The sequence below is a fragment of the Hyaena hyaena genome, unplaced genomic scaffold (genome assembly GCF_003009895.1).
Source record: "Hyaena hyaena isolate Hyena2069 unplaced genomic scaffold, ASM300989v1 scaffold_46, whole genome shotgun sequence".
Lineage (NCBI taxonomy): Eukaryota > Metazoa > Chordata > Mammalia > Carnivora > Hyaenidae > Hyaena > Hyaena hyaena.
The window spans coordinates 2742495-2758929 of NW_024080678.1; the positions used below are offsets into that span (position 1 = coordinate 2742495).

At 47.2% G+C, this 16435-nt stretch overlaps 1 protein-coding gene and 1 long non-coding RNA gene across 3 annotated transcripts in view; one reads left to right on the forward strand and one right to left on the reverse strand.

Annotated features, from left to right (window-relative positions):
- LOC120230726 overlaps positions 1-2524 on the reverse strand; it is a 6994-nt gene extending 4470 nt beyond the window's left edge. The window contains exon 1 of the long non-coding RNA XR_005528144.1: positions 2153-2524. This is a non-coding gene — a long non-coding RNA (uncharacterized LOC120230726). The remainder of the gene's footprint in view (positions 1-2152) is intronic.
- Positions 1-16435, forward strand: part of SYN3 (synapsin III) — a 432592-nt gene that overhangs the window by 213172 nt on the left and 202985 nt on the right. The window lies entirely within an intron of this gene.

The following is a 16435-nucleotide window of genomic DNA, read 5'->3' on the forward strand; positions in this document are numbered from 1 at the left end:
GTTTCGGTCTGTGACTCCCTCTCTCTCTGACCCTCCCCTGCTCACGCTGTCTCTCTCTCTCTCTCTCTCTCTCTCTCTCTCTCCTAGAAATAAATAAAAATATTAAAAAAAAAAATACAGGATCACGCACTCAGTAATGTGTGGTCTTTTCAAAAAAAAAAAAGAAAGAAAAGAAAATACCCAGTCTTTGTATGTATGCAAAGGGGTGCACAGCCCCCAGTTCCCCCAACTAGGGAGTCGGGCCTTTCTCCAGTCGCTGCCCCTGGTCAGTGTGCCTGCTGTCACCCACGTGCCCAGCTCTCCCAGGGGTCTTTCCCGTAGGCCCTCCTTGCCATGTGACCCTCCAGCACTGTCACCCTCCCACTTCAGTGGGCCTGTCATTTTCTCATTATGGTCACCACCCCAGACCCGAACTTGTCCTCTTCTTTCCTGTTTCCAATTAAACCTTGTTCTATCAGGGATCCAAGGCCATGTTGTTCTCTGGTCTCCAGAGAGGAGAATGACAGCGGGGAGGAGGGGGATTCCCACTGATTGGCCTGGTGAGCCAGGCCCAAGATATTTTGGGGGTGGGTTAAAAGCTGTGGAGACCCCAGGGCAGATGGTGTGGGCGAGCAATGTGCAGTGGGTGTGGGCAGGGTGCATTTTCCTTCCTTGTCTCGTGCTTTCTTTTCACAGCTGTGGTTCCTTGGAGCCCTAACATTCCAGTTCCCAGAGCTAATTTTAGGTTCTTGGGACTGGCTTGTTCTAAGTGACCCTGGCCGCCGCCTTTCCCCTTTGCTCGGCATATTCATTCCAGCCCTCTGGCTCACACAAGCCACGCTCTTTTGCTGGGCTCTCAAATCAGTGAGGAGCATTTGTAATCCTGGTCCCCCCACCAGCTCAAAGACCCTCAGGAAGCAGGAAACTGAATAGGGGGGCGTGGAGTGGGAGTCCTGGGAGTGGACAGAAGAGGGTGGGGGTGAGGAGCAGCTTCCTGCCTCCCAAATAAGGAGATGATGTTTATCACAGTCATGAGCTCAGGACTTCTGTAGAGCCTCTAAGAGAGAGCCTTTAGGAGAGAGGACCAAGGAACAGGAATGCTAAGGAGGCCAAACTGATGGATGCCTGCCATTGCTCCATCCACCACCAGTGCCCATTCAGTATTCATGCAGCAGGTGAACCTGGGCCCCCTGGAGTCACCACGTTCAGAGCCTCACCGGGTTCTCCAATCACAACATAAACATTTCATGATGTTTTAAAGTGTAAGCCACAGATGTCATCTTCTTCATGCCTCTGATTCCACAGTCCAGAGATGAGATGTGACTTCCCCAAGATCGGGCATGACTACAAGGTTCTGTGAAGCCAGAGCCAGGACCAGGACTTTAAGCAGGGCCTCCTGCCCTCCAGCTCAGAGCTCTTTCAGGCACCAAGCTGCCTTCCACTGTGGTTCTGTCCACTTCCTATCATTTGGGGGCAGGTCGCCAATTCCTCCATCACCAGTGGTGGGGCGATTGGGTGCCTCCCAGACTTGCTTTCTCACCCCAGCCTTGGCCTGCCTCTTTACTGGGCATGTAATGGAAGCTCTGGGAAGAAGTACTGTCCCCAGGGAAATGAGCACCACCTGCTCAGGGTTCAGCTGCCAGGGACCATGCACACTTAGAAAGGGACAAATTCTGTTTCTGAACTTGATCCATGTCTCTGCCAGTTCACCAGAAAAATTAATCAAGAACTGGATTTTCTTTCTTTCTTTTTTTTTTTTTTTCTGTAATTTTGTTTAATGTTTACTTATTTTTGAGAGAGAAAGATAGAGCATGAGCAGGGTTGAGGCAGAGAGAGAGGGAGACACAGAATCTGAAGCAGACTCCAGGCTCCAGGCTGTCAGCACAGAGCCCGACGTGGGGCCTGAACTCATAAACCAAGAGATCATGACCTGAGCCAAAGCTGGATGCTCAACCAACTGAGCCACCCAGGCACCCCAAGAACTAGATTTTCTACACCAAATTTTAGGGGTATCAGTCACCCAAAACCCTCCCTGGCCATCAGCAGCCACTATCCTCTTGCTTCACATTCTGTTCCCACTACTTGAACTTGCTTTCCTAAGCCTTGTTCTCCCTCCCACTTTCAGCTGCATTCATTTCCTTGCCCTCTGTTTTGGACCCTGGGCTTTCCTCACCTGGGCAAATGAATACCAAGTTCCCCCTGAGCCAGAATCTTCAAGTGGCCTCTTGGGGACTTCTCAGTGACTTCAGCCACTGTCTTGATGGACTAGATCCCTGAGGCAGTACTGTGTGGCTAACAGCATGCAGACAGTGTTAGCATCTCAGTGTGCTTCAGTCTGCATATCTGTAAAATGGGAATAAGCAGTGTAGGGCTCTTAGTGAAGATTCAGGGAGTTCACATGGTATATACAAATGTAAAAATTCATCAAACAGTACTCTTAAGATGAGAGCACTGTATCAATTTACTGTGTATGTGATATACTTAAAAAAAAAAGATTGAGTTTATACACTTAAGTTAGTTTATACATTTGTACTTAGGGTGACAGAGAGTAAACACTCCGTAACGATACTTGTTATAGTAGCTGCTATTATTTAACCTTGGGCTCTCTGAGGACTAATATTCCTTCCTTCTAAGTATTTAGAGTAAGATACCTCATATTTGTCCTATGCTTTCCCATTTACGAAGCACTTCCTTGTGCATTCTCTCACTTCCAGTTATCCCAACAACCCTTTGAGATGGCTCACTATTTCCCCCATTTTACTTTACTATTTTTAATTTTTATTTATTTTTGAAAGAGTGAGAGAGACAGAGCATGAGTGGGGGAGGGGCAGAGAGGGAGGAAGACACAGAATCTGAAGCAGGCTCCAGGCTCCAAGCTGTCAGCAACAGAACCCAACATGGGACTCAAACTCACAAACAAGAGATCGTGACTTGAGCCCAAGTCGGACACTTAACCAACTGAGCTACCCAGGTGCTCCTATTTTCCCCCATTTTAAAGATGGGAAAGCTGAGGCTCACAGATGCAGAGTTGACTTGCCCTAGATCATGCAGCCAGTCATGGAGAGATGGGATGTATCCCCAAGTCTGAGTGACTCTCGGTCAAGGACTTCCACCCCACCTTGCTCTGCCCATCAGCAACTCTGTTCTCAGGTCTGACCCAACTTGCTGCTTACAAACACCAAGTTTTCCTGACCCTGGGCATTTCTGTGTCCTTCAGGAAGTGATCTACACAGGGTCCCACAGCTTAATAAACCGAAGCTGAAATAGAACCCACATCTTCTGAATTTCCAGTCTGGCACTATTTCTGCCACAACTTTTTTATCTTGTTGGCCTGATTCCAGTTTAGATGCATTAAAGACTTTTTTGTTTTTCCCACTGAATTAAGGGAACCAAAGCATTGCATCAACAATTGGGATATTTTATAGCATGGGTGAAGAACATACAGACACGGGCAAGAAGGTTCCAATTCATATCCCACTGCTATAACCATAGTGCCTGTCCCTCAAGTCACTTGTCTTGCACGGTAGAGTTCAGACCCCAACCCATTCCTTCTTCAGAAAGATGACACCCTCTAGAATCTGCAAGGTGGCGAAAACCAATGGTAAACCCTTGCTGTGGAGAAAAGGGACTGGAGCAGCGGTTGAGAGTCCTCACTCCAGTTACTTGAGTCCTTCAGGAGCCCCCAGCAGTCTGCTTTCAGGTCTCCTCCCTCCACCACTCTTCCCTGGACAATCTCCTGATGGAGTTATTTTAAGGAAAGTTCCACAAGGCAAAAACCTCACAGGATCACTGATGTTTGAAGGTTTGGTTCTTCCTGCCTCCCATTGGAGACTGGTTTTGAGGTTTTTTTCTCTGAATCTTTGGGCAAAAAGTAAATAAATAAATGGAGGAAGGAAATTTTGCTCAAAAGGAATTCTGCTTGTTCTCCAAAAAAACAAAGAAAGCATCTGTCATCATCAAAGGAATCCACAGGACCTGGCCTCTTAGGGACTATACTTCATCTTAGGGGTTCTGAGGCACCCCCAGCAGAGAAGAACTTGTCCAGCCCTCTCAGCAGTGCTCAAAACTGGGATGCCAACCCTTAAGGGCAAGCTGGCTCTGTCCCAAGGCCTCTGGGTCACCCAACCTGGCTTTTGTCCTCTGACCCCCACTAATGTAGGAGAAGTATCAGAAGTGACCTGCCCCTGGGGCCTGATATTTCTATGAATGTACTACCCTTCCTTTGGGGGTCACAACCTCTTCTGTTGCACATGGCTCCCACCATCCATCCCTTGACTCTAGCTCATGTTTTGTTACTTCTCTGGACTCCCCAACCCCATAAAGATAAAAGGAGAGCTCTTGAGTCAATTAGTCTGGGACACAGAGCACCTGTGTGCAAAGTCAAAGTAGGAATCAAAGACAGAGAGTCCATAGACCCCAACATCTAGAGGCTGGCAGGGCCACCATACTCTGGGTGGGAGAGATGGCTGGGCCTCCCTGTGCCATGGGAGCTGCTCTGCTAGAATGAAAGAGCAGGGAGGTGAGAGATCAAGAGAAACAATCAAGAAGAACCCTTGCAGCCATCTGAACAGTTTTGAAGTCTCCTGGTCTATTACTGGTGAGTAGAGTCTTCTTAGAGCATCTCACTGAGCATCTCTTAGCCTGCTTGAGATCTTTCATTGTCTTAGTCTCAGTCCATCCCCAGTATCACTGGCATTCAAGGCCTTCTGACATGTTCCCCATCTTCTCTCCCAGTCCATCTTAACCCTGTACTCAGAACCAGTGGTGGGGAGCAGAGGAACCTCACTCTGTGCCTGGTGAATCCCAAGAGCTGGATAGTGGGGGGTGGGCAGGCTGGGGTGGACATATCCACGGTGCTCTGTATGTGCCTCTGTCAAGCTACCCCACTGTGGTAGAAGGAAATCTAGCCCCAGGAGGCACCACCCCACATTCACTCTGAGACCCTGGGCAAGTCACTCGCCATCTCTGAGCCCCAGTCCCTCATGTGTGGGATATTGCTCCCCACCTCATCCCAACTTAAGATCTAATGGCATAGCTTAGGGAAAAATAAAACCCCTGATATGTAGGATGTGCTCAGTAAATGTTTGCTTCTCTCCTTCACCTGGACAACAGGGTGGAGGAGCAATATGGAAGGAGTTCACTCTCCTGGAATGTTTGGAGGGCCTCAGGGATGTGCGAGGCACTGGCCTGTGCTGGGCAAGCGTGGGTGGGAACATGGCTTCTCACCACCAGCTCTGTCTAGGCAAGGGCCTCAGAATTGCTGAGTCTCAAGGTTGAAAGGAACCACCTATCCAAAAGGTCAAGTAGTCTAGTCAGATGCTGATTTGAAAACACTCATCTGTTAGCTTTTCCATGATCCAGAATTTCATCCCAGCCAGATCATAGCAGAACTTTGATTTTTGTTGTCAACTCATTGTTGTCGAGCTCATTCTACACATCTCCAGGCTTTCCCATCTTTGTTCATTTAATCTTCTTAAACTGAAGTCCCACAGTATGACCATCATTTCACTGTGAAGGAATAATTGAGGGTCAAGAAACTTAAAAGTTTTTCCCAAAGCCACACAGCTAATAATTTCATTGCACAGACATTTGTTGATCACCCAGTATGTGCCAGATAGACCTGGAAACAGCAGTAAGCAGTGTAACCTGGATTCCTAACTGATTCTGGATCTTTCCACCTTCTCTTGCTTGCTGCCTTTTCCATCCAGATGCCACAGCTAACTCCAGGGCTTGAATACCTTAGAAAGATATTAAGAGGTTGGGATATAATCTTTGAGTAAAGCTTAAAAATGTGATCAGTGGTTCTCCATGGGAACAGTACTGTCCCTCAGGATGCAGTTTGGAAACTAGTGGGAAGACTTTTGGTTGTCATCACAAGCAATAGGCCCCTACTGGGAGGGTGCAGGGCTGCGCATGGGACAGTTCTGCATCCCACAGGGCCATTGTCTATCCCACCAGACACCACACAGATGAAAACCCATTATAATAATCTAAACCTAGAACTGAACTCCACATTATTTTGCACACAAAGCATTTGAACAGGGAGCAGTTTTAATATATGCTCCTCCTCCCATCCCCCGCAAATGCAACCACCATGTAAATCCAGGGCAGATTTCACTTTGTGTTGTTGGAATCTTACCAAGAGTTGTTTCAACAAATCATATCACCAGTGGCAACCCCTCTCCTGGCCTTTGAGTTGCTAATGAAACATCCAAATTAGTCCACATTTGTAGATGTTAAGACCATGGCTATTTTATGCATAAATGAAAGCATCAGACTATTTCATTATGTCTTTCAGTGTAGTCACAGGCGAGTGTTTATAAATGTAAACATGTTATTTTATTATAAGTTATTTTTATTAGAAATTATTTCTACTTGATTTCTCTTTTATATTACATTTAGGGCACCCTATTAATTTTTTTAAATTGTGTGTGTAGGTTAACCAAGAATTTCATTTCCACATAGCACAAGGGCATTACACAATATTTGTTAAAGAAAGGAGCATGGGTCTGGGAAGGGGGAGGTGGGATGTTGCAGAGAGAGAAGGGTTTCCACCTATAGCAGAAGGGCCATGAGCTCTCCCTTCCCACTCTGTCACTCCATCACTCCATCAAGGACAGAAAGAGGCAGCTGTGCTTTCGGGACTTGGAGTAGACTTGGACATAATTACCTGGCCATGAAAGCTATTTGTTGTTAATGTAGATAACTGCATAGAAATGGTAGAGATTGGTGTCAAAAGACATGAATCTGAATCTTGGTTCTGTTAGTTCCTGAAGATGAAACTAGGCTAAACTTCCCTGGCCTTTGTTCCTACATGATAGCAGGAGTACCTTGAACCAGAATGAAGTGATCTTGTGGTGTAATATTCCATGGCTACAGGATAAGCCTTTGTGGGCTCTCAAGATTCCTTATGCTTCTGGAAGAGTGGATCAGTACAGTGGGTCTGCAGGCGGAAGTGGGATAGAAATGATAAGAGCATCCACTGGGTCTGAACCTGGATATGCCAACTTTGGGAAATGCTAAAATGACCTGTGGTATTTTATTTTTCTGACTCTTAGTTTTAGTCTGAGTAAAGTAGGAATTAGAATGTTCTTACCTTTTGGGGGTTAAGATGACATTTGGGGTTGTAACAAATAAAGTCTGCAATGGGTACTGGAGTTCAGTAGTTCTCTGTTAATGTTACCTGTCAGTTCCCTTCCTCCAACCTCCACACCTTCCTCAGACTCCCCAGACCAGTTCTGCCCCCTGCACTGTTCTTCTATCCCTTTCATCCCAGGACAGGGCTGGGAAAGGAAGGGAGTGGAGTTGTGCTGAGTCTCCACCTTGTCCTTGCACAGAGAGCAAAGGTTAGAAGTCCCCCTACGCTAGGGAGTTTCCACTTCCCTCTCTGGCCAGCTGTGGGGTCCATGGGGAGAAAAGTGACTAAGATAGAATTTCTGGAGTCCCTCTGGCTCTGATTCAAGGCCTCACCCACTGGGAAAAGCAGAGAAAAGTAGTTTCTCAGCCTGAAGATTCTGGACAAAGGGTTGGCTGGTGGAAAATGGAGACTCTCACCTCCCTTTTAGCCAGTACTCAAGGTACAAAGGCATCAAGGGTATGGTATGCTCAGAGAATGTTTGAGAACTTGCTGGAATTCATAATGTAGAATCACGGGAGGGAAGGGAGATCCAGGTGGAAGAGCTGAGACAGGCCAGATATAGAAGAACCTTGGTCGCTCAGAGCTGGAATCTTCACATGGCAGGAGGTCTGTGGCAGCAGAGAATGGCTCAGTTGGCCATCCGGGACTGGGGGAAAACTAAACTGTAGGGAAGGAGGAGGAAACACAGCCACCTTCCTCGGATAGCCCCTCTTCCACAGTGCCCCCTAGAGGGCATCCTCGGCAGCGAGACCTTCAGACAGGAGCTCCTCCTTACCCAAGCCAGCTCTGGAAGACTTGTTCCCATGGAGGTATGAGGGATTCAAACCAGGTCCTTCAGAAGCCACTTTATTTCAACAGGCACCAAAACTTTCTACCAGGGGAGTAGTTTCCCACCTATGCCATGACCTAGAGAAGCATCTTAGGACAAAGGGGAGGTTGAACTGACAGGCCCTGAGTCTCTGACCCTGTAGTCACATTGGTGACTCAGACCTGAGGAGACAATGCTGCCCATAGAGGCCCACCTTCCAGTGGAGACCAACAATCAAAGAAGGCCATGAGCAACTCCAGGGATGGATGTGGACCTGAGGTGTCTGGCAGTAGGAGGGGCACTTCTGCCAGCCCAGAGAGGAGGGGGTGTTTAGGTGATGAGGAAGAGAAGGAGGTGAAGCTGAGAAGAGCCTGGTGGAACAAAAGGGGATCCACCGGTTGGAGAAGAGGTGAGGAGGTCATTCCAGGCAGAGGGAACCACTCATGCAAAGCCCTGGAGGTATGCTCACCACCACTGTCTAGGGGATTCAAGTGGCTGCAGGAAAGTGTAGGGATGGAAAGAACTGCATTGGAGTTAGTATCCACGTTCAAGTCACTGCTCTGTGGCCCAATACCTTTCTGAGCCTCAGTTTCTCATCTGTAAAATGGGGATGGTTCCTTACCAGAGTCTAAGCTCCATGAAGACAGGCACCCTATCTGTCTTGTTTGCCCGCAGCCTAGAATAATGCCTAGCCCAGAGTGATCCCTCAGTCTGTGTCTGCTGAGTAGATGAAGGACATAATGCCTGTGAAGTGTCTGGCATAAAATAGATGTTCAAGAATAAAGATGTCTTTGAAGTTGGGATCGTAGAGCATAAGGTTGTAGACAAGAATGGAAAGGTGGTAAGGGCCTTGGATGCCCAGTGATTCAGACTTTTTTGGTAAGCAGTGGGGGCAGTGGAGGGTCTGATGGGCCCCAGGGTCACTAGGTCACTAGACTCCCTGTTGGGGAGTCTGACTGTGCCTGAGGCCCTTCCTGAGGTGGAACCACCCTCCCCAAGACCCTTCCCCTGGAAAGCTCTCCATGATTCATCGTCACAGGGCGGTCAGGGTCTTCCAGAAGCTCCTCTGGAGACAGCCTGAGTCAGGGATTGGGAATTTCTGGATGTGATCACATACTGACCCCTGAGGTTGGTCCTGGAACTCGGAAGAAGAACCCACCTGCCTGACTTGAATGTCACACACCCGCAGGACCCATAACCTTTGACCCTCCCATGCACTCTGACCTATTGACCCTGCCTGGCTCTAATGTTTGATTTGCTGTGGTGAAGGGAGGGCTTAGGCTGAGATGGAGCAGGGCAGTGCTGCCCCCTATAGCATGTCTTACTCAGGGGTCCAGAGGCTCATTTTGGTCTCAGCTGGAGTTTCTAGGACTAGGTGCACTATCACCACAAGGAAATCCATGTTGTTCAGGGCTTAAACAGCTCTGATTAGGAGGGAAGCCATGACTTTCCACAGAGTCTGCAACTTCTCTCTTGATGAGTCTTGGGGCTCACCTCCCTTCATATCTCTGCTCCACCCTCTACTCCTCTGTCAGCAAAGCCAGGTCATGCGCTTCCCACAGCAAAACGTGGCATCCACTGCCCCTGGCATGTCAGCAATGCCTTGTTATCTCTGTCTCAGACCCTGTTCTGGATGCAGAAGAGATTGACAACAGAATCAGGACTCCAGAGGGAATAGAAATTACTAGGCAAAGATATTGACTGGTTGGCCATCTGTAAGAAAGGAAAATAATAGGGCACTTCTGAAAGTTACTGTGAGGATTAAGTGAGATGATCAAATACTGGAAAGAGATAATGGAGAGCTAGCAATGTCAAGCACTCAGTAAAAAGACAGGTAGTAGTATTAGTGGTAGTAATAGTTGAAATAGTAGTAGAGGCAGCCACAGCAGTAGAGTAGTAGTAGTCATCATCATCGTCGTAGCAGCAGCAGCAGCAGCAGCAACAGTAATGGTAGTAGAAGCAGAAGAAGAAGTATCTGTCTATCTTTTTCAGAAGAGTTTCTGTTAAGGTCTTTGGCCCATTTTTTAATCAGATTGTCTGTGTTCTTACCATTCAGTTTTAAGAGTTCTGTGTGTTTAGTATAGCATTCCTTCATCAGTTGTGTCTTTTGGATACTCGCCTCCCTGGCTCTTCCTTCTCAGTCTCTTCTGCTCGTTCCTTCACACTGTCTGGGGTCTGGGGTCTGTCAGGGCTCAATGCTGACCTCCTCTCTTCTCTACCTGCACCCACACCTTTACGCCTTTGTCGACCTCGCTTAGTATCATGGTTCCAAATGAGTTCCAGACTCATGTATCCAAGATTCCTATGCATTAGACATCTCCTCAGGATATCCAACAGTCATTCAAGTTCACATGTCACAACTGAACTGATTTTCCCCCAAATTTGCTTCCCCTCACCCTTCTCCCATTTAACCTGGGCATCTGCCTTCGACCTCAAACTTTAGAGTCTTCCTTGAGTGCTCCTTCTCTCACTACTTCTTCTCCCTACTAATCAAATCCATCAGGAAATCTATAATCCTTACAGTCAAAATCCATCCAGAATCCAGAATCCCACCATCTCTCACTGGCTATTGCAGTCCCCTTCTAACTGGTTTTCTTGCTTCTGCCCTTGCTGTCTTTCAATGTATTCTCAGCAAAGCAGAATGGCACTAAAAAATGTGGGTTCACCCTTCCACTGCTCCAAACTCCCCAGTGGCTTCCATCTCATACAGAGCCATGCCCTACCACCTACACCTCCTGTTATCTCTACACCACTCTGTTATTTCTCTGACCTCATGCCCCTGTGTAGAAGGGAAGTAGAGCAATAGGAGTCTAAACACCCGCTGTAGTTTGAACACAGAAGGTGTGCTTTAATTTCAGGGTCATTTCCCTGTTCTTCCCTACCTAGAATGATCTTCTTCCACATATCCATGTGGCTCTGTCCCTCATCTAGTCCATATTTTTATTCAAATGTCACTCTCTCAAGACCGTCCCCAGCCACACTATTTTAACTTGATATCATCTCAATCCCTGACATTTTTATCCCCTTCCTCTGCTTCAGTTTTCTCTGTAGTTTATATCCCCAGCTAATGCACTATATAATGACATATTTATATGTCTGTTATTTTTCTCCCACTTCATCTACCTTCTTCATCACTGTAGCCCAGCATCTAGTAGGTATTTAAGGAATGAATTTGTGAAACATACCACTCAGGATTTTGAGCCTACTCCCACCTCATCTAATCCTGGTTCATTGCCTTGAACTCACTTGTGTATACTGATTTCACTGCACACAGTGAAGTCCTCAGACTTTCATTCAAATAGATGCCTATAGGGGCGCCTGGTGGCTCAGTTAGTTATGCTTCCAGTCTTGATTTCGACTCAGGTCATGATCTCATGGTTGTAAGATTATGATGACCTTGTGCTTCAGGCTCTGTGCTGGATGTGGAGCCTGCTTAGGATTCCCTCTCTCTCCCTTCCTCTGTCTCTCTCTCTCTCTCTTTCTCTTTCTCTGCTTCTCTCTTTCTCACACACACAAACAAAAATAAAATAGATGCCTATTTGGTCCTGACTAGTTGCCCTCAAGAAAAGCTCAACATTCCAAGTTTGACCTGGGGCCAGTCACTTTGCATCTGTCTCCAACCAAGTTTCCAACCCTACCAAATTAATGTTTATCATTTTCCAGAGAGAGGATAGTTTGGTGGTTAGGCCTACAGTATTGCAAAGCAAAGATATTTACATAATGCCAAAGTGACACATTCCAAGAGAGATAAGCAGGGATAGCTATTTGGTGAGAGAACAGGGGGAGGGTGCAAAATGTTCCAGAGCTTTCATTAAACCACAGTGCATGGAAGCTCAGGAAAGGGAACCCAGGAGTGTCATCATCATGGAATTCTGGTCATCCACTAAGCCAGAACAATTCCATGGGACAGCTCCGGAAGGCCAAGAGAGACAGGGTCTATGAGTGTTTCTGGGGAGCATCTGAGCCAAAGAGCAGGGGCTGCTGATGTTTAGTCTGAGGTGGCCCCATGTCATCTAGGCCTCTGTGCTGGTGGAGGATAGGCATGGGTCTGCTTTCCTATGGCTGTTCTGTTCCTCTCTTGGCAAGCGCACTTTGCACACAGTTCAGACACTAGCAATTTGTTGTAGTAGTTGACACTAAGCACCTTCCAAGTTGTAGCATGATTATATCTACATAGCAGTCAGTCTTCTCATCAAAGTAAGGGAACCCTCAGAGCTCATTTTGGTCCCCAGGAGTAAGCCCAGGGGCTGTAGATATATTCCTAAATGTTGGGTGCATAAATGAATGAATAGATACACTCATCCCCCACCCCCAACCCCCACTCCAAGGAAGGGAAAAGGGAGAATCAACCTTATTACTGTTGGTGCTAGATACTCTTCATTGAACTCTGATTGTACCCAATCAGAACTAACCCCAGTTAGTTCTTGTTTTCACAATAGTCCCTCTGAAGGTAGTTGCTGTCATCCTTACTTTATTGATGAGAAAACTGAAGCTCAGAGACGATGTCATCTGCCCAAGGTTACACAGCTTATCACTGGCAGAACCAGCATTTGAAACTAGAGCTAACTCCAAGCCCCATGCTCTTTCTCCTGGGCCACCTCTCTTGAATAAAGAATTATTGAGTGTCCACTATGTGCAGGCTACTGCCCTAACACACCTCAGGTGGTTTGCTGTGGTTGGCCTCCTTATTATGACATTCATATTATCCTTTTTTACAAAAGGGTTGATAAGTTTACCCACCTTGCCCAAGCTCATCCAGCTGCTAAGTTTAAGAGATGGATTGGAACCCAGCTTTGACTCCAACATTAAGCTCCTTCCATGATGGCACAGTGCCCAACATGCAAGGCAGTATTCAGGCTGGTTGACTCCTGGTGATAGGCAGTTTGTTGAGAGAAAAGCCTCAGTTTGTTTCTTCCTTGCACATGTTGGCTTGGGGCTGTCCCAGCTCTGCAAACTGTGGCCACTGTATGCTCACCTTGGCCAGGCCCCAGGAAGAATCATAAGGATCAGTAGCCAGGGCAAGTCTAGGAAGTCAGTCTCCATGTCTGGGGAAATAGAGCTAGCACCATGCCTCTCCTTGGACAATGGTTCCTGCAGGAAGCTACTTACTGCATGATTCCTGATTAGGTGCTGAGGATGAAATCTTAGCAGTATGGTGGGTGATTAAGAGCTCAGGCTCTAGAATCTGAGTTCTTGGGTTCAAATCTAGGGTACTCACTGACTGTCTGGTCTTCATTTGGTTCTTCATTCCTTCTGAGCTTTACTTTCCTCATCCATAGAATGAGATTACTAGTAGAACCTATCTCATAGGGTCACAAATCAGATTAAATGAGATAATGTGAATAATATGCTTTGAACAAACCACTTTAACAATGTTCAACCAACTGCAGACCCACTTACAACCACTTCTCAGTACACGTGGGTTAAGAAAAACTGAACAATTCATTAAGCCACAGTGAATCAGGGAAGTACTCTAGACTTCTCTCAGATATCACCTCCCACCTTTATCTTGGTCTTAGAAGAACACTGGAGTCAAAGTCAGAAGATTCAACTCTAGATCTGGCTGTGTGGCCTCCAGCAAGCCACCTCACCTCTCAGCTTTGTTCTACTCATCCAAAAAAGAGAAACAGTGGTATAAGAACCTGCCCTACTTAGCCTTAGGATTGTGAGTTTTAAGCAAAAATAATGGATGTGGAAATATTATGTAAAGCATAAAATGCTGGAGAAATGTTAGCTATTGTGTTAAGACGGTTTTTCTTTCTTGTCCCCCACCCCACCCAGGCTCTTCCCAGCCAGCAAGTCTACCTCCCACCCTTTCTGGCTCTCAGCTGTCCTGGAATCTCATTTGGCTCCCAGAAAGGATTCAGAGCACAGCACAAATTGTCCAAAGGTTGCTTCCAAAGCCTCCGGCAGCTAAGCCTGGCCCCAGCCCTTCCTCCTTGAAAATGTCTGGCCTAATGGGAAGGAATGTGGACTGGCAGTTGAATCTCATTCACATCCACAAGCATCCATGGAGTGTCTACTCTGTGCCAGGCCCCGGGCACTTGAGGGCCCAGAGGTAGAACAGGATGGTCTCTGCCCTCAGAAGCTTGTAGTCTAGTTGGGAAAGAGTCACATCACAGGTGAAGACAATAGGATAGGGGAGCACTGTGTCCAGCAGCCCAGAGGAAGGCACTGTGCATGATGCGGGAGAACCAGAGAAAGCTTCCTGCAGGGAGGGGTGCATCCGACAGGAGCTCAACCCCCACCGGGTCATGAGTGAGACCTTCGCCACACTGGCGCCTCCTCATCTTGGTGGTCACAGATTTGTCAACACTGTAAGCTAGAAGAGGCTTTAAAATATTATTTCATTCAGCTGTCATTCTTAAGAGGCCCAGAGAGCTGAAGTGGCTTTCTCAGGTCACCCAGGTAGGTCTAACGGGACACGTTGAGCAGCTTTTATGTGAAGATCAGTGTCTCTTCTTGAGCACCCACTTCCTATCAGACCAGCTCCCTGCAAAAGGACACCAACTGGTCTTGAAAATAAATCCAGATGGGTATTCTTAGAGCTCCCTTTTCTTCTGCCTATTGTCCTTCCACAGCACTTTACAGTTTACACAGCCTACCATATGCCACTCAACCTCCACATGAAGCCACTATCGTTTAACATATTTTACAGATAAGGAAACTGAGGCTGGATGACATCCCTAAGATGTGATTCCGGAGCTAGGAAATTGATTTCAGAAGTTAGGGAGCTCTTAGTCAACATCATGATCGGATTTCAAACTGTTAAGTCCATTTTATTACTAAAAAGTATGTAACTATTTCCTTGCCCTCTCCCCTTTTCTCCTTTCTTCTTCTTTTATGACATTGCCTTCTAGGAAGCAGAAACTACTGGTTGGCATGCGGCTGAATGTGGTCTCTGGACTGCTTCTATCCTTTCTGCCTTTTGGCCCTATCTCTGTCATCCCGGTCTCTCTCTCCACAGCTCAATAGCCCTCTCTCTGTGTCTCTCTCAGTCTCTCTCTCCATTACTTCTCTGTCTTACTCTCTGTCTCTCTCTCTCCCCCAACATCCTTTCCCTTTCTGTCTCTATTTCTGTCTCTGTCTCCCCTATTCTCTTCTTCCCTTCTCTGTTTCTCTCTTTCCCCCTCTCTGCCCTGTCTCTGTCTCTCTCTTCGTCTCTGCCTCTCTCCCCTAGCCTCTCCATCCCTACTCTGTCTCTTTTCTGTGTGTGTGTGTGTCTGTTTCTCTATCTCTTTCTTTCTCTCTCTCTCTCTGCTGTGTCTCTCTCTCCGATGTATGTGTATATGTCTATCTGTCTGTCTCTGTCTCTCCTTTCTCTCCTTCTGCCCCTTCCCCTGTGCAGGAAGCCTATGCAGGCACTCAGAGGCACCACGTAGCTTTGCTCTGACTAGCCCAGGGCTGCACTGCAGCTGCCTTTTACAGACCTTTCTGGGTTCCCAGCCTCCAGTTCCTGGACCAGTGGGAGGAGAAGCTGCTGAGAAATCTGAGAAAGCCCCTGCCCAAAGCTGCACATTATCTTGGCAAGAAAGGAAAGAAGTTTCAGAGAAGAGACAAACAGGAGGCATCAGTCAGTGACAGTCCCTCCCTCGAACTTCTGGTTTGAGGAAGGGTGGCGTCCACCCCTCCAGATGTGCAGCGGTTTGCAGGAAAATGCAGTGACTTCACAGCCAGCCTAAGCGAGGGGAACAGAGGATGTGGATGGGGAAACTAGAGTCAGTATTAGTAAAAAGCAAAGTCCATGCTGTCTATCTGCTCTTGCTCTGGATGAGGAACTGGGTGCTGGGAGCTCGGGGTTTAGAGGAAGAAGAACAGAAATCCAAAGTTTCCCTTATCCTCACTTACTGGTTCCAACCCTGGATCCTCACAGTGTCCTTTCCCAGGTCATAATGCCTTACCTGTTAGTTGGGAACCATGATTCTCCCCTTATAGAGGGACCGTAGGAGTCACTTCTCTCAAGTACTTAGTGGAGAGTATGACAGGGGCCAGGCACTGGGTGCATACCCACCCTTCCTCCACCTTCCAGAAAGTCTTCCTGGACAAGCCCAAGTCTTGCTGCAATCCCGCTGTCTGCTCCCTGTCCAACCCTTTGTTGATATGTACATCCCAGCAGTCTCCCATCAGACCTCCTCGCTGTGGCACAGGCAATAGCCACACCATCATCATTACTGCTTTTCCCATTGTTGCTGTTAGTCCTCAGACTGTTGTCTGCAGATGCCTTGTTTTCTCGCTGATACAGGGAGCCATCACTTCTTGTTGACAGTGCTGAAAGGGAGGCACTCACCAGAGTATTGGGTGACAGCATGGACTTTAGGGTCAGCTAGATCTGGGCTAGGATTTGACCTTCTCTACTTCTCAGTCATGTGCCTGGGCAATGACATAACCTATAAAATGGGCATAGTGACAGCAGGATTGGATTATGAAGACTAAATAGATGAAGAGCTTAGCACAGCAGGCACACAGTAAGCCCTCTATGAATCAGGGATCTGTTTTAACTGTTCTAACAT